Source organism: Esox lucius, chromosome 20 (genome assembly GCF_011004845.1).
Source record: "Esox lucius isolate fEsoLuc1 chromosome 20, fEsoLuc1.pri, whole genome shotgun sequence".
Classification (NCBI taxonomy): Eukaryota; Metazoa; Chordata; class Actinopteri; order Esociformes; family Esocidae; genus Esox; species Esox lucius.
This window is the reverse complement of record NC_047588.1, coordinates 7,499,457-7,524,099: the sequence shown is the minus strand read 5'-3', so window position 1 is coordinate 7,524,099 and position 24,643 is coordinate 7,499,457. Positions and strand designations below refer to the sequence as shown.

Sequence of the window (24,643 nt, the reverse complement as noted above, 5' to 3'; positions counted from 1 at the left end):
AATATGAATATTCTGTGATATTAGTAAGTACTTTTAGGTAAATTGGCAAAAAACTTGTCCAGCAGAGGTCAGTATTTGAAAGCATTTTGGCAACAAAGGAAACACCAGCGCCATGGCTGAGTGCTTCTGTCGCATTTGCAACACATGGCAAAAATAAGTAATTAATCAAAAGAAAATTCAGGCGTCATTGATTCCACGATAGTGTTACACTGAACCATACATATGTGAGGAACGTACTTTTTGATTCCAGGTTCATACATTTACCAAAGACAGTCCTCTGTATGATTACCATTGGTGATGGTAATACCAAATCATTAAAGTGAACTGAATGGTTCAGTTCTTAAAATATTCAGGTCTTTTCACACACTTATTTGTATCAACGTATTTGATCCAAATCAGTAATTCACCATGTTGAGATGGAACCATATAATTTACTCTAATATCAGTCATTTTGCTGTTTTAAACACCAAACATTAAAATATCAAATGAATCAAATCTGTAAAAATATGATGAAAAAACTGACTATTTTCCTGATGTCCACTCTGTAGTGTCATGGTCCTTCTGTTTAACTACAGTAAAACAAATGATACATGCTTACTTACAAGTGACAGTTCTTTGTGTAAAAAGTGCAGTATGCTTAGCTTTTAGAGCAGTGCAAAACATTTAAAAAATTATAACATGTATCTTAATATAAACAGATGTCCAGCTAAGATCTGTCCTCTCTGTTTGGCAGTTGGGACCATGTTCCGACACCTTGCAAGATGGTTGTGTGACATATAACACTTCAAAATGTGTCATTTAAAATTTGATCCAAGCATCTCTATGTTTGTATTGCTTCAGACTGCACTCAAAAGTTGAGGCAAACCTCATAGCTTCAATGTCATGTTTCCTATTACTAGTTTTAGATATAGTTAAGAAATAGTAATGGTAATGACAGAATTGTGAGTGGATGCAGTTAAGATGCACTGTTTGTGGGTATGTGTGGGAAGAGCAAGCAAAATGACTTACTCATCTCCAGTTGGCTGTTGGTTTGACATTGGATAGATTTTATTTTTTATTTTTTATTTACCAATAGTCCCCATCAAGTGAAACAAAACATATCACCTCACATTATGATTGGTCCAGCTGTATTTTGAACAGATGATTACATTAATAATACATGCGACTTATATAGTGCATTTCACAGACCCAAAGTTGCTTACAGTTGTGTTTAAAAGTTTGCATACCCTTGGAGAATTTATCATATACAATCGATATAAAAAGTCTACACACCCCTGTTAAAATACTAAGTTCTTGTGATGTAAAAGAATGAGACACAAAAAAAATTTCACCTATAACATGAACAATTCAATTGAAAAACAAACTGAAATATTTGAGCGGGGAAAATAACAAATAAAAAACTCAAAATAACCTGGTTGCATAAGTGTGCACACCTTAAAAACTAATTTAGGGTATTACAGCACTCAGTCTTTTTGGGTAGGAGTCTATTAGCATGGCACATCTTGACATGGCAATATTTGCCCACTCTTCTTTGCAAAAGCGCTCCAAATCTGTCAGATTGCCCTCTTCAGATCATCCCACAGATGTTAAATTGGATTCAGGTCTGGGCTCTGGCTGGGCCATTCCAAAACGTTAATCTTCTTCTGGTGAAGCCAATTTTTTTGTGGATTTGGATGTGTGCTTTGGGTCGTTGTCGTGCTGAAAGGAAACTTCATCTTCAGCTTTCTAATGGACACTTGATGATTTTGTGCCAAAATTGACTGGAATTTGGAACTGTTCATAAATCCCTCCACCCTAACTAAGGCCCTGGTTCCAGCTGAAGAGAAACAATCCCCAAAGCATGATGCTGCCACCACCATGCTTCACTGTGGGTATGGTGTTCTTTGGGTGATGTGTAGTGTTGTTTGGGAAGGTACCTTTTGGAATTATGGCCAAGAAGTTCAACATTGGTTTCATCAGAACAAAACACATTTTCCCATGGGCTTTTGGGAGACTTGATGTTTATTTTTGCAAACTTCAGCCGGGCTTGGATGTTTGTCTTTGTAAGAAAAGGCTTCTGTCTTGCCACCCTACCCCATAGCCCATTCATATGAAGAACACGGGACTGTCTTCACTGTGTTACATGGTATATCTAATGCTTTGAAATTCTTTTGTACCCTTCTCCTGACTGATATCTTTCAACAATGAGATCCCTCTGATGCTTTTGAAGCTCTCTGCAGACCATGGCTTTTGCTCTGAGATGCAACTAAGAAAATGTCAGGAAAGTCCAATTAGAACAGCTGAACGTTATTTGTGATTAATCAGAGTCAGTTTGAATGATGGCAGGTGTGTAATGATTCTATTTAACATGAATTTGAATGTGATTGGTTAATTCTGAACACTGCCACATCCCCAGTTATAGGAAGGTGTGCCCACTTATGTAACCAGGTTATTGTTAGGTTTTTATTTTTGATTTCAGTTTGTTTTTCAATTGAATTTTTCACATTATAGGTCACATTAAAAGTGGAAAAACGTCTGAAATGATTGATCTTTCTCATTCTTTTACATCACAAAAACCTGGCATTATAACAGGGGTGTGTAGACTTTTTATATCCACTGTATGTCTCATTTGTAAAGAAAACGAGTGAGCAGGCAAAACACGTCTTTTATTTTTTATGGGATTCACATTCAACTGTAGGTCATAACAGAATGGCACAATTATAAAACAAAACATGGCAACAAAGAAAAAAATTAACTGACCCCTGTTCAAATGTCTGCATACCCTTAGTTCTTATTATTGTGGATTGCCCCCTTTGGCATCAATGTGCAATCTTTTATAATAGTTGTCTATAAGGCCCCCGAATTCTTGCAGGTGGTATAGCTGCCCATTCGTCTTGGCAAAATTCCTCCATGTCATGCAAAGTCTTTGGTCATCTTGATTGTGACCATAAAGCTCTATTTTGGTCTTGTCACTCCAAATTACAGTGTGCCAGAAGCTGTGAGGCGTGTCAAGGTGTTGTCAGGCATATTGTAACCAAGCTTTTTTGTGGCACTGGCACAGTAAAGGCTACTTTCTTGCAACTCGACCATGCAGCTCATCTTTGTTCAATTATCGTCGTATTGTGCTCCCTGAAACAACCACACTGTCTTTTTCCAGGGCAGCCTGTATTTCTCCTGAGGTGACCTGTGGGTTTTTCTTGTATCTTGAACAAGTCTTCGTATCTCGAACAATTCTTCTGGCAGTTTTGGATGAAAGCTTTCTTGGTATTGGCATTTACAAGGCTTTTGCCACCCTCATGGAGTCTGTTTCTAGCACACAAGTAACTGGCTGCAAGTCATTTTGTAGGACTCTGGCAGTGCTCCTCCGGTTCCTCCTCGGACAAAGGAGCAGATACCGGTTCTGCTGCTGAGTTGATGCCCTTCTACGGCCCTGTCCAGCTCTCCTTGTGTAACGGCCCTGGTATCTCCTGGTATTTTCTGCATGCTCTTGAGACTGTGCTTGGAGACACAACAAACCTTCTTGCGATGGCACATATGGATGTGCCATCCTGGAGGAGCTGGACTACCTGTGCAACCTGAATGGGCTGCAGGTACCACCACATGCTACCAGTAGTGACAAGGACATTAGCAAGAATAGAGAAGAATCAGTCAGGAAGGATAAGGAGAGGGCAATTGTATGTGGCCACCATCTGCAAAACCATTACCTTTTTGGGGATTGTCTTGGTGTTGCCTCTCCACTGTTGTCACTTTCATTTTCAACAAAACAGGTGACACTGATTCACAATCACTAAGTGGACAGATTGATGTCACTGTTTAACTGACTTGGTGTTATACTGTGATGATTACGTGTTCCCTTCATTTTTTTGAGCGGTGTATTTTAAAAACAAAATAGAAAAATCATCAGGTGCAGGACATTCAATTTAACATCTGAAGTCAAGGTAAAAGGGCAGAATCATCATCAATCACAATCAGAAACTGTTTAACAGTTGAAAGCCTGGGCTCCCATTTTGGAGAGACATGGGGTTACGTGGGGACCAGAAGAGGAGGTCAAAGAATTAGGAATTGGATTTAATAGGATTTGGGATTGAAGAGGTCCAGTCAGGAAGTGGCCAGGGCATGGAAGAGGTCCAGTCAGGAAGTGGCCAGGGCATGGAAGAGTTTCAGTGCTTTAGTCTATAATGCTAATGTTAAGTAAACCTAAATAAGCATATTTTCTTAATTAAACTTTTGGTTGCCCATATCTAAAATAATTAATGTGTATATGATTACGGTTATGTTTAGTTTTTTCTTTTTTTGTAGAATTTATTTTCCTGTTTTTATGTGGAATAGAATAGACCCATTACTCACAAGAGAATATTTTTGTGCCATCAAGGTAACCAAAGATATTTGTTAAATACATGTCTGAATACATGTCTTTAAATGGTACTAAGCTTTCTAAAAATAGAGAGGAACAAAGGGATAGAGACAGGGGATTGAGTCCAGAAGAGGGAGGTGACTGTGAATGGGGTTGTCTTGTAGACTCTCAAAAGGGCCAATCGCGAGAGAGTACATTCTTAGAAAACACACGCTATGGTGTGAACACTTCTGTCTCTAGTGCTCTTTGAGCCCCTGGCAGCTTGATGGACACTCTTTTGACCCGCCCTCATCATGTGTCTGACTATGATGAGCATGTTTGGCTGTATGGTGTTAACGTGGATGGTGAGTACACACGTTGTCATTTGAGACAATATTTCAGACCTCAAGTTATTCTAACCCCAAGGTCCTTTAACTTTCCAGTCTTTGGATGGAGTTCTAAAACATAGGCTGTAAATTGAAAGAGGAACATAGGAACACATTGACCAAGAGCCACTGTTCAAAGTATTTTATCTAAAGGGAACAAAATGAATGAGATATAGCACAGGTATTGGTTGGTAAGATTCAGGCGGCTTGGTTTGAGCTCCTACAGCGTTATGCACGCATGGATCAGTGTGGAGAACCAGGCCTACATTCTGTTACAGTGGACTAACACGTTGTATGGTCATTACCACCATACTCATTGTCCATAAGAGGATGAGAACCCTCCCCCCAACCCCCAGTTGCAGTTAGGTAAATGGTTTAGGAGATTAGAACAGTCCCACTGTGGTGGCATGCACCAGTCAGTCTGCACCCCAGCTTTCCAGAAGACAGGAGGAAGCTCGAATCACTGTCACAGGCCTCTTGCCTACTTGGTAATCTCTCTGTCTCTCCTCCTCTATCCCACTGTCTCCTGTGCCTTGGCCTTTGACACCCAGGCCAGAAAGACACAGTGTTGGAGAGGACGAGGAGAGGACGACGGGGGGACGCATGCTGACGGCCTGGTGAGTGACACCGGAGATAAGACGGTCCCAGGAACGGAAAGAGGGAGAAGGGAGGGGAGGCTGTGGTGGAGAAAGAGAGGGAGGATAACAGAGCGAGCAGAGGGAGATAGAAATAAATTGGCTTTGTGGATTAAGGTGAACTGTGGCTGCAGCTCGGCACTGCTCGGTTAGTTCAAGCACTTTGCTGAGTCACTACGGAGAGGGTTTGGTTGGGGTTGTGGTGAAACAATATGATGTATTTTGATAGGGAATATTAAAAAGACTTTCAGAATACATTGAATCCTGTTTATTAATGGTAATACTTTTCATATACACTGATCAGCCATAACATTATGACCACCTGCCTAATATACACACTGATCAGCCATAACATTATGACCACCTGCCTAATATACACACCGAGCAGCCATAACATTATGACCACCTGCCTAATATACACACCGAGCAGCCATAACATTATGACCACCTGCCTAATATTGTGTGGGTCCCCCTTTTGCCACAAAAACAGCCCTGACCCATCGAGACGTGGACTCCACTAGACCTCTGAAGGTGTGCTGTGGTATCTGGCACCAAGACATTAGCAGCAGGTGGGGCCTCCAAGGATCGGACTTGTTTGTCCAGCACATCCCACAGATGCTCGATTGGATTGAGATCTGGGGAATTTGGAGGCCAAGTCAACACCTTGATCTTGTTGTTGTGTTCCTCAAACCATTCCTGAACCATTTTTGCTTTGTGGCAGGGCGCATTATCCTGCTGAAAGGGTTGCCCTGAAAGGGTGCACATGGTCTGCAACAATGCTCAGGTAGTTGGTACATCAAAGTAACATCCACATAAATGGCAGGACCCAAGGTTTCCCAGCAGAACATTGCACAAAGCATCACATTGCCTCGGCCGGCTTGCCTCCTTCCCATAGTGCATCCTGGTGCCATGTGTTCCCCAGGTGAGTGACGCACACGCACCCAGCCGTCCACGTGATGTAAAAGAAATTAATCAGACCCGGCCACCATCCATTTCTCCGTGGTCCAGTTCTGATGCTCACATGCCCTTTGTAGGTGCTTTCGGCAGTGGACAGGGGTCAGCATGGTCACCCTGACTGGTCTGTGGCTCCGCAGCCCCATAGCAACAAACTGCAATGCACTGTGTGTTCTGACACCTTTCCATCAGTAGCAGCATTAACTTTTTCAGCATTTTGAGTTACAGTAGGATGTCTGTTGGATCAGACCATACGGGCCAGCCTTCACTCCCCACGTGCATCAGTGAGCCTTGGCCTCCGATGACCCTGCCGCCGGTTTAACGCTTTTCCTTCCTTGGACCACTTTTGATCGGTACTGACCACAGCAGACCAGGAACATCCCAAAAGGGCTGTAATTTTGGGGATGCTCTGACCCAGTCATCTAGCCATCACAATTTGGCCCTTGTCAAAATCATTCAGATCCTTTCACTTGCTCATGTTTCTTGCTTCTAACACATCAATTTTGAGGACAGAATGTTCACTTGCTGCCTAATATATCCCACCCACTGATATGATAATGTTATTATCAGTGTTATTCACTTCACCTGTCAGGTGTCATAATGTAATGGCTGATTGGTGATTGTTCCGCGTGATAAGACCCCTACACTTTTTGATGTTATAGACTTTTATTTATTTTTGCTATCAATGTACACATTCTACCCCATAATTACAAGACAAAAACACGCTTTGAGAGATTTGGGCCAATTGATTGAAAATAAAAAACTGAAATAGCTCATGAACATAAGTATTCAGATGCTTTACCATGACACTCCAGATTGAGCTCAGATGCATTCTGCGTCCTCTGAACATCCTTGTGATGTCTCTAAAATCCACCTGTAAAATAAATTACTAAATAAAAAGCCATCCATGAAAAATGTATCAGGCATTGAAAGTTCACAGTGGGCTCATCATTGTGAAACTGACACATTTTGGAAAAACCTAGACTAAAAAATATTTGGTCTGATGAGACCAAACTTCACTTCAGCTCACTATCAAATCTCACAGTGTTTGAGATGATGTGCAAAGACGAATGAGAGAATCTCCCCATATCCAGGTATGCAAGAAAACCCGAAGCTGTGATCGCTACCAAAGAGGCTTCTATAAAGTACAGAATAAAGAGTCTGAATTAAGATGTACATGAGGTTCCAATTTCAGTTCTGTATTATCAATAAATTGGCACATGTCTAAAACCTGTTTTCGCTTTGTCATTATGCTATACTGTATGTATGTTGATAGCAAAAAGTCTAAAACACTACAAAATGTGGGGAAACTGAAGGGGTTTAAATACTTTTGAAAGGCACTGTACATCAAAAATAGAAGATGTACAAAAGTTTTTGCCTTGCTGTCAGGCTCAGAAATTTCACAATCACCTTTCTCTGATGAGCAAATAAAATGTTAGTTAATATAAAATCAGTCTGTGCACATTCCATTAGGTATTAATTTTTCTTGACTGCCATATTTATGTGAGGTAATTTCTCTGACTCCCAGTGTAGCATGGCAGAGAGTTCCGAGTATCACAAAGTGGTCACTTGACAATCAAACAGTTCAGCGAATGCACCTCTTCAGAGTACACCTCTGCTATGAGGAGGACGCTGGTGCCAGATCGACAGTAATGTTGTGTTGTCCTCTCTTTCATGAAATCCTACTCTACCAAAATAAATGTATTTGCATTTAAATGCATTTAAAATGCATTCTTTGTGATGGAAGGATCCATTTTGAAATATGACATGATAACAAATAACATTTGTAATGCATTTTGAAATATATTTTAATGTGTGACACATTTTTACATTTATTTATAACACTTAATTTTATTATTAGTGTTTTAGATTTGTTTATGTTTTCTTTCCATATGGGACTCCCATTGCAGCAGAGGAACTCGATTGACTGATAGTTCGATTGGTGTCTGTGGTGGTTCAATGTATACAGCTACACATGATACTGAGCTGGGCCACCAGTAGTAGTGAACTGGGGAGAGTGAACTGATTCTGGATCTGTGAACTACTTGTAGCCAGTGTGTGCCGTGATTGTAATGGAGTGAGGATAGTGTGACATTTCAAGTTTCCCCCCGGGCGGTAGAGATGCCAGCTGCTTTAGGAATCACTTTTAATATTTAATAATGAGAAGGGTTCTTGTTATTCTACTTCCTGAAACACAACTCACCAAGTCCCCCAGGGTGATGTAATGAAATTCAACAGATAACAGTTGCCTTAAAATGTTAAGGGGATTGGAGGTATTACAACAAAAACCCAACAAAAAGATTTTCTGTGGCAGCCTGTGTGACCATTTTTATATTTCACTGGGTACAGTTGTTTCGTTTTGCAAACACCTGTCATACTTAAAGTAATGACTGAATGTTTGCCCTTTCTTGATTACAATTGGGAAAACACCTCGTCGATGCTAACGTACCTGCCCTGGGGGTAACATTTGTTCCATCATCATGGCAAAGATGTCATTTAGAACCATATTGTCTTAAGGAATACTCCACAGATTTAAATTGTTTCTCAGACTGACTGTTTCAAGCGCGGACCAGAGATTTACTTCACACACTGTACTACACCTGTATACTGTCTATCACTTTCATTCAAAACTTTCATTCAAAACAATTACTATTTACAGTAACAAGTTTCTTCCTCTGTATTTACCCAGAGTTCTCCCTGCTTTCCATTCATTCCATTGCCTTCTGTTCCTCACCACCTCTTTCTTCTCTCTTTTCCAATTTCCTCTCCACACGTTTCTCAATTTTTTGGAGGGTGGAAAGAAACAATAATAGTGATTTTTCTACACTTTCAGCCCAGCAACATGCAGGGCCTCTCCGTCCAATCATATCTTGCCATAGTCGAGCTCTCCACCAATTAAAAGGTGCCGAGTCCCTTCTCTTGTCCAATCGTAGGCTAAGGCCTGCACTCCTGATGCATAGAATGGAAACAGTGAGAATGTTAATCAACATGTTGGGCAGGTAAATCTTGCTCCTGCCATGGACTGGTGATACATAGGTGGGGACAGAGGTGTGTGGGATCATACACATCGATTATGTCGATCGAGGGATTATGGATTATGAGAAACGTTGATGTGTAGTTGAATTCATCAAATGGTTCATGGCTTGATGTTGGGGATTAACCTCTCTCCTACGTGTATATATCATTTGCTATCGACCTGCAGCAGTCATTTGATTCGATGTGGTTTCGTTCTGTCAAATGGTGACGGTGCTGTTCTTCCACAGAGGTATAAGCAGGGTTTCAATCGCGTGGGAACAATGCAGCTTTTAAAGGCAATTCACTGGGGTTTGCAGAGACCGTATTCAAAGTAAATGCTGCAGAACCTGACCTTTAAATGTCTCATCCATAGTAATTAAATACACCGAAGCCTATTTACATAGATCACTCAGTGAAACAACAAACATGGGAGAGAATACGACACCAAAAGCAAGCCTGGGATAAAAATCTACATGTGCATCTTCATTTAAAAGCAGGTGTATTATGAAGAAATTCATAGGAGCCGTCATATAAATCTAATATTACACTATAATGACAAAAACGAGCCATCCTGGTCAGGACAAATGTCTGCCTAGAAACTGATTAAATATGGTAACACTGTAGAGGGGGCCAGGCAGTTTGATCGTAGTCTAGCTGTTTGTCCCCTGGCTGGCCTGTGTGACGGACTAAATAACTAAAATGATCATGTGCGATGGGAGAGGCAACGCCATCGAACATCCAGCTGTTTCTATCCCACTGATGAGTAAATGCTGAAATGCCCCAAACCGTTTGGTTTCAATCCTGATACTGCGCAGTGCGCACACCGTGTTTCAACAGTCTGTAAAGCTATTGAAATCAATTCATTTATAAAAAAGCTGATAAAGGAAAGTTTTGAGTGAGGCACAGAAGCGTTCGATTTGCAGTGATCTCTTCATTTTAACCCTTCTGTTCTACACTCAAAACCTTACTTTTTTGGAAAGGAAAGAAAAAGGTGCAGTGGTCTCTCAATTTTTTCCAGAGCTGTATGTTGTAAACATATATTAGGTATGATCAACACATATCTACATATATGTACATACATATCAAAATATACAAAAAGTGCCCGTTTCTATATATATCAGATTGAAATATATGATATATATGCATTATAAAATATATATTAAATCTTTATGGTCATATATTAGATTTCTGTATGGTTCCTACCAAACTCCTACCGGTCTTACATTTTCAGGATCTTTAGTCTGGCAAAGCATTCTGCGTAGGTGTATTTCTATGTATATTCTCTATGTGCTGCAAATACGTCTCAGTACAAATGGAGCTCATTTAAAAATGTTGTGTCAACATTGAAAGAATGTCTGCAAGAGACCGTAATGATCACAAGGTTACACACAACACAAATACAATCATTAGCAATTTTACATGTTGCCAAAACCAAAGTGTGAGCTGTTAGGTCATTATATATAGCTCTAAAAGGATTTAACTCACAGGAGTATCTAAATGCATATCCCTTTGATATCAACTGAAATAAAATAGTTTACTGATCACAGGTTAAACTTGTCTTACAGTATGGTTGCATCCTGCTGTTATATTGGATTATGTCTTGTAGGGTAACTGGAATAATTATGTGCTGTTGTAGCCCTTGATTCAGCTTTGAACTAACTTTATTGAACGAGAACCATTGCATAGGGGATGAACACGTGCAGAAACCTCAGGGTCTTTGATCTAGAATCTAGGATTTTATTAAGATGGCCACTGGCTAAAGCCAGAAGCAACACCCCTCCTGGGGTCCACTCCACAAAAACATGAAGAAACTGGTTTAATTAGAAGTTGCAACAGGGAGACAAGCGAAGCAAATGCCCTCCCTTAGCAGGTCAGGGTATTCTCTAAACACATAGCACAGTACATTTCACAACCATGCAATCCATTGGTCCACAGAGACAACTGTGAGTATGGCTCAAAGCCCTTTAATAAAAGGAAGCATGTCCCATTGAACCTTGACCTTCTTGCCATATAACATCCGTAACAGGTCTCTGCTGACATCAGATTAGGCTCTGGATCTGGCTATAGATTCTGAAAGGCATGGATCCGCAGGTGGGGAAATCTATTTTCTTGTTGCTACAATGGTAACCATTGGTTTAGATGTTTGATTAGATCTCAGCTGAAACAATGGTCTGACTAAATATCAACGAGTTACTTCCTGAATTCATCATTCAGCATTCGATTATGTCATAAAGCAGAACTAAGGACAACATGTGTGTGTCTGTGTGTTTGCGTCTGTGTGTGCGTGTGTTCATGTGTGTGTCTGTGTGTCTGTGTACAAGCGGGATGTGTCTGCATGCAGCCAGATGTTAGTATAAGTCATTACTGTGTGTCAAATACAACCCTCTGCTAATCCTTTGGAAATGCTAGTAGCTCCCCCCCCCCCACCCCCCCACACACACACACACAATTAGAAGCATGTTTTTTAATCAGCAAATATAAAGAAAAGCAAAGGCAGTTTATGTATAATTATTAACCAATATAAAAATAAATATCTATCCAGTCTGATTGCAATCTGCAAGAAGAGTTTCATTAGGATGTCCACTATTTCAGCAGTCTTTGGTTGAAAGGAGGTCTGGATGTTGGTGGGATGGATCAATCATGTCACACACACACCCCTATGATCTGTCAAACCTATTACACCCCAATAAAAGTGCAGGGATGGACAGAAGATTTTATAAACCCAAGGGCAAGGCTTAGAACGCATGTGTGTTCCTGCGTTTGCGCATTAAAGTGTGTTTGTAATTGCTTGCGTTTTAGCGTGTCTAACCTTGAGTGAGTATCCGTTTCTCAAAGCATTATGGGCCAGGGAATTAACCAATCAGCTTTCAGGGTCATGCTAGTCACATTACCCTGCTGTTTCATCCATGACCTAATCACTCCACACACACACACACATATATATATGTGCTTGTTTTAGTGTACTGGTGAGGACTTCTTAGGGGGGGAATTATTCCTTACCTTTATCCCTAACTTTAACAATAACCTTAAAAATCTGGTCCGGCAATTTCGCAATTTACCAAATTTGATTTCCTATTTTGAGCTAGATTTGTATGTTGTTTATATGTGCCTAATCTAAGTAAATAAATTGCATACCTAAGTTAATAATGAAATTCTAACATTGAAAGCGAGTGATTTTGATGACTTGAGGAACAAAACATCATATATAGTGGGTATATAAAGTCACCACCCGCCTTTCAATGTTCACCTTCTGTTGCTTTGCAGCGTGAAATGAACCCAAATGAAAACAGTAAACTACCCTATTTGGATAAATTAATTACAGCCTTGAGTCTCTTTGAATACGTCTCTAGTAACTTTACACATCTACATGGTGCAGTATTTGCAACATTCTTTCTTGCAGAAATGTTCAAGCACAGTGAAACTACATGGTGACCACTTATGGACTGCACTCTTCAAGTCATTCCACAGATTCTCCATGGGATTTAGGTTGGGGCTCTGACTAGGCCACTCAAAGTCATTCACCTTCTTGTCCTTCAGTCACTGTATGGTTGCTTAGGCGGTCTGCTTTGTGTCACTGCTTTGTGTCACTGACATTTATATCCCCTGATATGTGTCTTTCCACAACTTGATCTCATAGATCTTTTGAAAGTACCTTTCGCCCATAGAGGATCTTGTGCTTTGAATTGCACTACGAAGCAGTGTCCTCAATGAACAATTGCTTTTATTCAGAAATAATCTAAATCACAACTATTGACCGCAGATGGAAGCCAAGTAGCAAGGTGGTTGGTTATGGAAGGTGGTTGGTTGGTTATGGAAGGTTGTTGGTTATGGAAGGTGGTTGGTTGGTTATGGAAGGTTGTTGGTTATGGAAGGTGGTTGGTTGGTTATGGAAGGTTGTTGGTTATGGAAGGTGGTTGGTTGGTTATGGAAGGTTGTTGGTTATGGAAGGTGGTTGGTTGGTTATGGAAGGTTGTTGGTTATGGAAGGTGGTTGGTTATGGAAGGTGGTTGGTTGGTTATGGAAGGTTGTTGGTTATGGAAGGTGGTTGGTTATACCTCAGAAGGTTTGCAATTTCGATTCTAAAGGGAGGTGTTCACTTCACTGTTTTAATTGTAATACATTTTCACTTAAAAAATTAATTTCATTTTCACCTGGATGTTGTGGATTACTGTGTGCAAATAAAGCCATAAAAAGTCAGATTTTATGTGTTTTCATTTCAGACTATAAGGCAACAAAAGGGAACATTTTGAAAGGGTTTACCACAACTTTCTATAACCACTGTACATGACAGAGTACACACATTTCAGAGGCCCTTTTTGACTTGACAGCGCCACTTATAGAACTGTCCAAGATTCACACATAGCATATTTAACCCCAAAACACAAACCCTAAACCTGAACTCCTACCCTAACACTAAACCTAACCAATAACCCCCAACCTTAACTCAAAGATGGGCAAAGTCTTCAGTTTGCCAGATTTGCCATGGTCCATTACACTAGTGAGAACTTTGGGTTCTCACAAGTATAGTAATCAGGGCAGGAATTCCGGGGAACCCTGAAACTATATATTCCCTTACATACTACATTATTACAATGAGTGAGCCCTGGCAAGCCGTGGGCCCCGTAAATCATCAAGCAAGTTTATTTATATAGCACAATTCATTCATTGAAGCAATTACATGTGCTTTACAAAGAAAAATAAAAAAATATATAAAAATACAATAACATAAAAACAAATACTCAAATGAAAACATCAAAACAAATGAAAACATCATAATAAGAAAAAATACAATAAGAAAACATATAAAGATAAAAAAAATGGGATGAAAAAATAGGAAGCTATAAGGCTAAACAGTGTGGTTAAGTTTGAGTGCTCAGTCATGGGCACGTGAAAAGAGAAGTGTTTTTGACTTGGATTAAAAAATGTATACGTTTGGTGCATGTCTCTGATCTTCTGGTAGTTTATTCTAGTTCTGTACAGCGTAAGTGCTAAACGCAGCTTCTCCATGTTTAGTTTGGACTCTGGGCTCTACTAGCTGACCTGTGTTCATGGATCTAAGAGCCCTGCTCGGTTTATATTCTTCAAACATATCAGAAATGCATTAGTGACGACTGTGATAGTAATCCATGCAAACGCACACCCACATTAACGCAGAGAGAACATATGTTGCAGCTGTGTGTTGTTTGCCTGGAAAGTGTGAGTCGTCCAAGTGGGTGGGTGGGCAGAATGGTGTGCATGTATGCAAGAGACACAAATAGCTGAGCAGATAAAAGACCAGAGCAATTGACGCGCTTCGGCTAAAAATAGACTCTGCTCACAAAAAGAGTGAGGGGTGAGGCAGGGAGAGGAGGAGAGAAGAGGCAGAGGGTGAGTGGAAGGAGGGGAGTGGGCCCTGTGGAGTTAGGGGAGGGCGTATCTCGAGGGGGAAAAATGCCAAAGGTTTACCAACCACAAGCATTTATTCCAGCACCAGCACTCCTACTTCCTCGCCGGTCAAAACGCTGACACTTTCCTACCACGGGTACCCAGCAACTGTGTAAGGACCAGCCAGTCTGGAGTGTTTGCTGTGCCAATGAAAGGGAACGGTGCATATGTGTGTGTGACTCACATCACGGCTGCACTGGAAAAGGGCACACACTCGAGCGGTCGTCATGGGACATGGGGGGGGGGGGGGGCAAGCGTATGTAGGGCTTTACGTAGATTCATAGAGCGACCGCGTGCCGTTTGCGTGACTCTGGGTGTCGCCACTCGGACCGGGTGACCGTCCAGGCGCCTAACGTGGCGTAAGATTCGGTGGCGCTCTGTCGGACATGCTTAATTGGCTCTGCAGCACCAGCAATACAGGCCCCAGAGGCAGGTGGGCCAGCATTCTGTCACACTGAGCATGAACGGGGCCGGCGACACGCTCGAACGGGTAGCATCTGCCGGGACTACGGCACTGCGGGCGACCCACATGGGTTCTCCTGCCCTACAAGCGACACAGTCTGGAGCAAACAAGACACGATCGGAGAACCTGGGATTTAGTGTATTTTAATCCAGAGTTGTGTAATTTTGTACTATAGTTCAATCGTAGAGAGGTAGACGCAGAGGGGCTGGAGGGCCTGGGACCTGATCGCATAGTCCAGGGGACCTTTTTAAATGTTTATTGTAAGATGTTTTCTCACAGTGGCCATAGATGAAGCCAGTTAGCCTGACATGAGCATGGCCTTAACCAGTCAACTAATTCAGTTGGCTAACCGGTCGTGTTAATACAGCTGGATGACTCTGGTCGGGTTAATACAACTGGATGACTGGTCGGGTTAATACAACTGGATGACTCTGGTTGGGTTAATACAACTGGATGACTCTGGTCGGGTTAATACAACTGGATGACTCTGGTTGGGTTAATACAACTGGATGACTCTGGTCGGGTTAATACAACTGGATGACTCTGGTCGGGTTAATACAACTGGATGACTCTGGTCGGGTTAATACAACTGGATGACTGGTTGGGTTAATAGAACTGGATGACTCTGGTCGGGTTAATACAACTGGATGACTCTGGAAGCAGTGCAATACAGGGGAGTGCCAGCACCGCCTCTAACAAATGATGTCTCTGGGAAACACTTGATTTTCACTCTCATTTGTGTTCCCTGTGAAAACTCTATCCCTGTGAGACTAACGTGATGCGTCTTTCAAACTGTCTGCCCTTCTTCAACTTTACATTCACCCTTGCTTCCTGGGTCAATGCCCGCTCCATCGTCCTCTGTACATCTCCCTTTCAGTGAATTTATTATGCAACGGGAGAGTGGTGTGTTTTTAAATGTAATCCGGAGTGGATCATGTTTGTCATCACAAGAGAGGGAGGGAACGAGAGGAGAGGATAGAAGAGAGAGAGCAAGAACTAGTTGAATTCTAAATCCTCTTAATGTCTCGAAATGTCTTTACCATTCATCTCTTTTCCACTCCCTTGCTTTTCTCTCCCTCTCTCTATCTCCCTCTGAACAGTGTGTGTATTTGCATATGATAATGACTGAAGGTTTACCCTCCATCTATTACTTTAGTGGCCACTGAGCCTGTTATATTATCATGACCTTTGTCGTAGCACAGAAAGCCATAGCTGAGGGATTCTCTGTCTTCCTCTCTCCTTCCTTCTAAATCTCCGGTGCCCTCTCTCTCAGCCCTCCCCCTCCCCTCTTCCTCCACCCCCTTACTCTCTCCATTGGCCAGCTCCAATGCCCTTTCTCTACATCATCATGGCTATCCCCTTCTCTCTCTACCTACATTATTTCTCCTTCCTCTCAGTCTCAGCTGTGTCTCTCTCTCTCTTTGTCTCTCTGGTCTGTGTCTCTCTCTCTCTTTGTCTCTCTGGTCTGTGTCTCTGCCTCTCTCTTTGTCTCTCTGGTCTGTGTCTCTGCCTCTCTCTTTGTCTCTCTGGTCTGTGTCTCTGCCTCTCTCTTTGTCTCTATGGTCTGTGTCTCTGCCTCTCTCTTTGTCTCTCTGGTCTGTGTCTCTGCCTCTCTTTGTCTCTCTGGTCTGTGTCTCTCTCTTTCTTTGTCTCTCTGGTCTGTGTCTCTGCCTCTCTCTTTGTCTCTCTGGTCTGTTTCTCTGCCTCTCTCTTTGTCTCTCTGGTCTGTGTCTCTGCCTCTCTCTTTGTCTCTATGGTCTGTGTCTCTGCCTCTCTCTTTGTCTCTCTGGTCTGTGTCTCTGCCTCTCTTTGTCTCTCTGGTCTGTGTCTCTCTCTCTCTTTGTCTCTCTGGTCTGTGTCTCTGCCTCTCTCTTTGTCTCTCTGGTCTGTTTCTCTGCCTCTCTCTTTGTCTCTCTGGTCTGTGTCTCTGCCTCTCTCTTTGTCCCTCTGGTCTGTGTCTCTGCCTCTCTCTTTGTCTCTCTGGTCTGTGTCTCTGCCTCTCTCTTTGTCTCTATGGTCTGTGTCTCTGCCTCTCTCTTTGTCTCTCTGGTCTGTGTCTCTCTCTCTCTTTGTCTCTCTGGTCTGTGTCTCTGCCTCTCTCTTTGTCTCTCTGGTCTGTGTCTCTGCCTCTCTCTTTGTCTCTGTGGTCTGTGTCTCTGCCTCTCTCTTTGTCTCTCTGGTCTGTGTCTCTTCCTCTCTCTTTGTCTCTCTGGTCTGTGTCTCTGCCTCTCTCTTTGTCTCTCTGGTCTGTGTCTCTGCCTCTCTCTTTGTCTCTCTGGTCTGTGTCTCTGCCTCTCTCTTTGTCTCTATGGTCTGTGTCTCTGCCTCTCTCTTTGTCTCTCTGGTCTGTGTCTCTGCCTCTCTTTGTCTCTTTGGTCTGTGTCTCTCTCTTTGTCTCTCTGGTCTGTGTCTCTGCCTCTCTCTTTGTCTCTCTGGTCTGTGTCTCTGCCTCTCTCTTTGTCTCTCTGGTCTGTGTCTCTGCCTCTCTCTTTGTCTCTCTGGTCTGTGTCTCTGCCTCTCTCTTTGTCTCTCTGTTGTTCTGTCTCTTTATGCCTCTGTGTGTTCATCTCTCTACACCATCTCCCTGCAAGGTCGTTCCCAAGGACAGCCTGCTCCCAGCATGTCGTCTCTCATTGGCTGCTGGGTCTTAAAGGGCCTGCGTCCTGCTGAATACATGGCCTGTCTCAAGCTCGCCTACGGTCAGACACATCGCTCCATCGCTCCGGAGAGCCGATTATTCTACACAACGTGGCGCACAAATACGCACAAGCAGTACATAAATGAGCACACCGACACACACACACACATATGCGGGACACATTCAACCGAGCACACACACCCAACAGACCTAGAAGTGACAAATCATCAGCTCAGCAGATCCAGCAGGAGAAAACCAACTGCTCCACACCAACTGTGGCAAATCACAGACAAAATGGCTGCATGTCTTTTGGAGTGGCGTTACTTATGGGGAGAATTAGAAAGCATTGGAGAAGATACCAGGGATCCAAAACACTGATCCAGGTCATAAGTTCCCTTTTTGATCTGTTAAGTAATCTTTTACAAAAGCCATTACCCCTAGTTCATGACACTGCCATTAGTTACCACCAGTAAGCCTATCTGGAGACAAATGACCTTATACACTTAAACGGTTGGTTTAAGCCTAATGGCCTGGGAGACATTAGTGGTTTATATGTGCTAGCAGACAATTAAAAAAAACATACATGCAAACTAATTCATAATTATTATGCTTGATTGATTCAAAATAAAATTACGTAATTTTTTTGTCCATTCCTCTTATTGGACTGTGTGTGTTCTCCTGATTTGTCATTATATTTAAAGGCAATGTGAAATGTGATTCTTTGCTAAAATTCAGGTAGCGTAATGAAAGTGAGATATATTTGGTTGTTTTATTAATGGCTTGTATTTCTAAAGTCTACCAACCTTCCCAGCAGGCATTCCAGCAAAGATACTTTAAAATTGCCAGCCTAAATTCATTTACAGCTGCACTTCTGGTAAGTGCTGTTCATCATTAGCGCTTTGCTCTGTGTCACTATGGAAGGTGATTAATATGTAAAGTTCATCACCTTAGGTTGTTACTATTACAAAACTACTTGTGTTTTTATAAATAATTATGCTTGAATAGTAAGGTCAGTAAAAACATTTTTTTTATCTGAGCTGGAATGGGAACAAGGCCTCTGATTGTATGAAACCCAGTGTAGATAGTGAAACGGATTCTGTGTACTGCTGAACATATGTTTCTGTTATGTAACACTTGTTATATAGCACACTGGCAGTGCAGTAGAAATAGGCCTACCTTTTTTCTGTTGAAATCATTTTTTTGAAATTGATGAATAGTTATTTGTCTTTAGCGTCTCGAACCAATTGACTAGACCTAATCGCTATCTCTTTATATAGCGTTTCTGCACCGGAAGCAGAGTATCATTGCTGAACACTGTTAACCAGTGAAGATCCTTGATGCTAGTCAGCACATACTGCAGTCGGTTAAGTGGGAGAATTGCGGAGAATGGAGAGGATCTAAGTGTGGGTTGGAGGCTAGCCGGGTGACTGCATTCATCTGAGTTATTCTGCCTTTACTGCATTCGTATGGTTCTGAAAGGACAGCTACAGGAGAGGGGGAGGTGGAAGAAGAGGGGGAGGGGGAGAGTCGGGAGAGGGGAGAGAGAGTGAACTGGGAAACGTCTCTGGATCCAGATGTACAGTGTGACAACAGGAGAGACAGCGTCAGGGTAATGTCTCTGGATCCAAATGTACAGTGTGACAACAGGAGAGACAGCATCAGGGTAATGTCTCTGGATCCAGATGTACAGTGTGACAACAGGAGAGACAGCATCAGGGTAATGTCTCTGGATCCAGATGTACAGTGTGACAACAGGAGAGACAGCATCAGGTTAATGTCTCTGGATCCAGATGTACAGTGTGACAACAGGAGAGACAGCATCAGGGTAATGTCTCTGGATCCAGATGTACAGTGTGACAACAGGAGACACAGCCTCAGGGTAATGTCTCTGGAGAAGCATTTTTCTCCCAGAAACGGGTCTTCTGAATACCTGGACTAGGAGGATAATGTTGTATGTTAAGAGCCAAGCTCTCAGCCTTTTATTAATCGGATCAGCACTTTAGATGTCTACCCTTGACTCCTTCTGAATGTCCCCTCCTCTCTTGCCTGACTCCTTCTTCCTCACATGTTCCACACTGATCCTCCCTCCCTCAGCTCCTCTCCTCCTTCCCTTGGCTCCTCCAGTCTTTTTTTCTCCTTCTAGGGCCTTTGCCATTTCTTGTGATTATTTCCTTCCATTGCAACGCATCAATCAACTGTCCCATGTCAGTCTTTCCATTTCCGCTCACCCACAGATCATTTTTCCATCCTTCTCTGTCCATCCCCTGACTATAGAGTCTTCTGTGGTCCCGTCCATCTATGATTCATATTAATAATAAACCTACATTCATTTCACAGAAGGAAAAACATTTCCCAATCATAAAAATAATGAATAAATTCCGTCTGTCTCTGCCTTCTCATGTCCTCTCATTCTTTTAGTCATTTGATACAGTTCTTTCTTGTGTATGAAATCACTCACTTCTTTAGTTCGGTCTCTCTCTTCCTATATCCTCTCCTCTCTATCACTGTCTCTCTCTGTAACTCCTCCTCATCTCGATTTCTCTCTTGGCCCCCTACCCCCCCACCCCTTCTGGTCACTGTGAGTTGAACATAGATTATGTCAGACATTTATAAAACCGGATTAGCAAGGATCACCTTCACACACACACACACACATGCGACAGCATTCTCTCTCTTTTTCATACACAATCTCCCTTACACACACACGGTCATAACACTTGCATGCCTTACTGTCAGCTTCACACGAGCAAACACCCTGTCTCAGAACCTCACACACAGAACACGCTGTCTCAGAACCTCACACACAGAACACCCTGTCTCAGAACCTCACACACAGAACACACTGTCTCAGAACCTCACAAAGAGAATACCCTGTCTCAAAACCTCACACACAGAAGACTGTCTCATAACCCCACAAAGAGAACACTGTCTCAGAACCTCACACACAGAACACCCTGTCTCAGAACCTCACACACAGAACACTGTCGCAGAACCTCACAAAGAGAACACCCTTTCTCAGAACCTCACACACAGAACACCCTGTCTCAGAACCTTACACACTGAATACCATCTTGACCCACACACACAGAACACCCGTTCTCAGAACCTCACACACAGAACACCATCTTGACCCACAGACAGAACACTCTTTCTCAGAACCTCACAAAGACATTACATTTTGACCCACAAATACATACAAATACTCACTGACAGCATAATCTCTTTCCATCCAGTTATTCATATATACTGAACAAAATATCCTTCTATACCTCCCTATTAGACTACACTCTTCCTATTAGATTACACTACACTCTCTCAATCAGCCAGGCAGATACCATCCAGAAAGCATATTCACATTCACACACATATTCAGGCGTAGACTTGACCTGCTCTCACACATGCAATTATGTTACTATGAGAAACCCTGAGTGAGATGGGGTGATGGGGAGGGGGTGGAGATGACATTTGGGTACCTTTCTACCACATGCATGCATGCCACTGGTGAGGCCAAGACACTGTCAGTAACAGTTTACCTAACACGCACTAACATTATAGGAGTACAAGGTAAATAGGATGACACTGCATTATCAAGCCGTATAAGGCATGCACATATCCAGAACGGGGAGCATCACAGAATGATATGATGGTGGATATCATATTCTCCCTCTCTCTGTGCTTGTGTCTCTCTTTGACTCTTCTTTCTCACTATATTCTGTTCTCTCCATCTTGTTCAATGCCTCAGTTTCTCTGACTAAGCAGTATGAGTCGGAGACAAGGTCACCTGACAGCTGTTGCTATGGAGACTGAGATTTTGGGGGGGATTTTCTCCCTCTGCCTCCTCCCTTTACTGCAGGGCAAGGGGGGGTGGTGGAGAGAGTGGGGGGAGTGAGAAACACGGAAGCAGGATGGCAGAGGTTAAAGAAGGATACTGTTGTCGGCCATTTTGTTTGAAAGGAGCTTGAATAACTTTATTGGTAGCAGACATGTGATGACACAAACACAGTGCTGGATTGTTGGAAGGAATTGCATTGTAATGTATATTTGTTACCATGCCAAAAGTACACTCTTACCATCTCTACATTACATAAAGTAAAAATACAATAGGTTATTTTCATATTTGCAAACTGAGACCAGACTGCAAGTACATTGCTCCGAAATGACCTCTGTATCAATTCACATCACGTGAACTAGATGTTCTTACAGAGTAATAAAACAGGCTAATACACTGGTATGTTTTTGGATGATGGTTAAAAAAAAGCCAGGGATTTTTACTGAAAAGCAAAGCCACTCAAGACAGTATCACTATAAGAACATAAAGACAGCATTGGGACATGACATTAGCGTAAAGGTTGCTAGTATTTACCCTATGTCATTGTGAAGTGTGTTCTTCATCTTCAGTCAGGAAAAAACACTTAGTTAAGACGTGCAACTTTCGCTGAACCCTTGGTCATCCATTATTTATTACATATGGGTCATTTTCTTCTCTCGTCATTCTTTTTCGGCCATCTTGTTAGGAACAGAGGCAGCAGGGCTGGACGTTTCCCTGAAGACATGAACCGTGACTCTGTGATTTCCCTTACAAATCAGCCAGGCCACTGCCGCATCCCTTCTCCGATAAAACCAACGCAGACATTTGTGACCATCTCCTGCAGTGGCATTTCACGCTCTTCTAGGCCACTTTTCTGCTCCTCTCTTCTTTACACTGACTTTCCTGTTTCACTCTATGTTTCTATCCCTCTTCACAATGCATTTGTCATATTGCTGGACCTCTGTCTGTCTCTCTCTGTCTTGGCTCTTGGCCTGACTTTTTCTCTCAGCAGCTCTCCATTCCTCTTTCTGTCCAATGCCTTGACATATATATCTTTATTTCAGTGTCTCATTGTGTCCCTCTAATGTACTACATTTTTAAGGTTTGTCCTGTGATGGTTGTAGTGTTGATCAGTTGTACCTGTGTATAGTTGTCCTGATAAATGTATGGTAGGAGTGGTTCAAATGACAATACGCTGCCTTATGTCAAGTGTCATATTAATTGAACTCCAAAAGCATTTGGAAATTAAATATGTTTTCTATTTTTGGCTACATATTCTGAAATTATACAATAGGTATTTTTTCATCCATATCGGATGAACAATTAAGAAATTACAGCTAGTTGAACATAGTCCTCCCATTTTAAAGTACCAAATGTTATTAGATAGATGAATAGTATGTACAATATTACATAAAATGACATACAAGTACTTACGTTTAGTAATTTTTTAAATATTGTATGACTGTCTGAAGTCTGCAACCCATAGACATCACCAGACCCTGGGTATCTCCCCTGACGGTGGCCTGACAGACCCAGTGTGAAGCCGACATCAGTTCTGGATGAGATTGGGTGAATGATTTGGCCATCTAAATGTCCTTGGCAGCAATTGTAATGTGTTTGGAGTCATTGTTCAGCTGCAACATCTAATGAATTTAGAGTTAAGTGATTTTATCTGAGCAGACAATATGGTTATAACACTTCTGAATTCATCCTACTTCTGCCATCAGCAGTTACATCATCAATGAAGACAAGTGTGCCAGTTCCAGTCCAAAGCCATAACTCTACCTCCACAGTTTCACACATCTGGTTTGAATCATGGGATGTCCTTTTAAGTCTCCACATTTTCCTCCTGCTATCACTCTGGTACAGGTTATTCATTATGCTATCTGTTCATAAGACTGTTCCAGAGCTCTACAAGCTATTTTTGTCCTTTCATCAAACAGTTCCAGAGCTTGTAGAGCTCTGGAACAGTCTTATGAAAAGATAGCATAATGAATAACCTGTAGAAAGCCTTAAGAACAAAATAGACTAGTTGCAGTTTGATAAAAGGACCAAAAGAGCTTTTAGAGCTCTGGAACAGTCTTATGAAAAGATACAATAACGAATAACTCTACCTCCACAGTGTTTCACACATTTGGTTTGAATCTTGGGATGTCCTTTTAAGTCTCCACATCTTCCTCCTGCTCTGGTAATGGTTATTCATTATGTTATGCGTTCATAAGACTGTTCCAGAGGTCTACAAGCTCTTTTGGTTCTTTCATCAAACTGCAAACAGGAACTGTTGTTCTTGAGGCTTTTTATTTTGTGCTTTATCATCTGAAGTTGCTAGTTTGCTAACGTATTTTGCTGAACTGTTGCTGTGGGTATATTCTTCAATATTGAAAGTATTTCAAAGTCATCCACTCTTCTGTGGCCTAACAGGTTATTTTCCATTTTCTGAGCACACCAGACTGTCTTTCTTCTTCGTAAAATACCTAACAGTTGATTTAAGCATACGTAATGTTTTGGCAAAGTGTCTGAAAGATTCGGCAATGACTATTCTGATTAGGCAATGTGTATTCTGATTAACTCATAATATCCAACAAGGATGAAATAAATGTATCTGAAGTAATATTGGTATGATAGTGTTTCAGAACATGTATTCACCTTGAATTATTTTAAGCGGCTCCTAAAATGTGGAAATTCTATTGGTCAACAGAGGTATATAAAAGGAAGTATATGCTATACTCTATGTCATAAAATGTAGATTTGGATGATTTTAAATGTACTACCCTGGCAGATTCTATAACTGAAAGAGTTCCTTCTTAGAACTACCTTGCGATTTGGTTAGATGATTATCTGTCTTTAAAAAATAAATAATATTACAACATTTTAAATTGTAATATTAGAAAATTTATAACATAGTGTATCTTTCCAGTAATAATGGAATTATTTACTTGTATTTCAAAACAATAATTCATCAGAATTCTAAGGGTGAAGTGCATCCTAAAATGCAATTATTTAATAAT

The 24,643-nt window shown here is 41.7% G+C and overlaps 1 long non-coding RNA gene across 1 annotated transcript; it reads left to right on the top strand.

Annotated features, from left to right (window-relative positions):
* Window positions 1-4,547: 4,547 nt before the first annotated feature.
* On the top strand, window positions 4,548-18,477 carry LOC117593507. Its single transcript, XR_004574921.1, has 3 exons — window positions 4,548-4,677; window positions 5,250-5,315; window positions 17,781-18,477. It is a non-coding gene; the product is annotated as an uncharacterized LOC117593507 (long non-coding RNA).
* The last annotated feature ends 6,166 nt before the right edge of the window (window positions 18,478-24,643 follow it).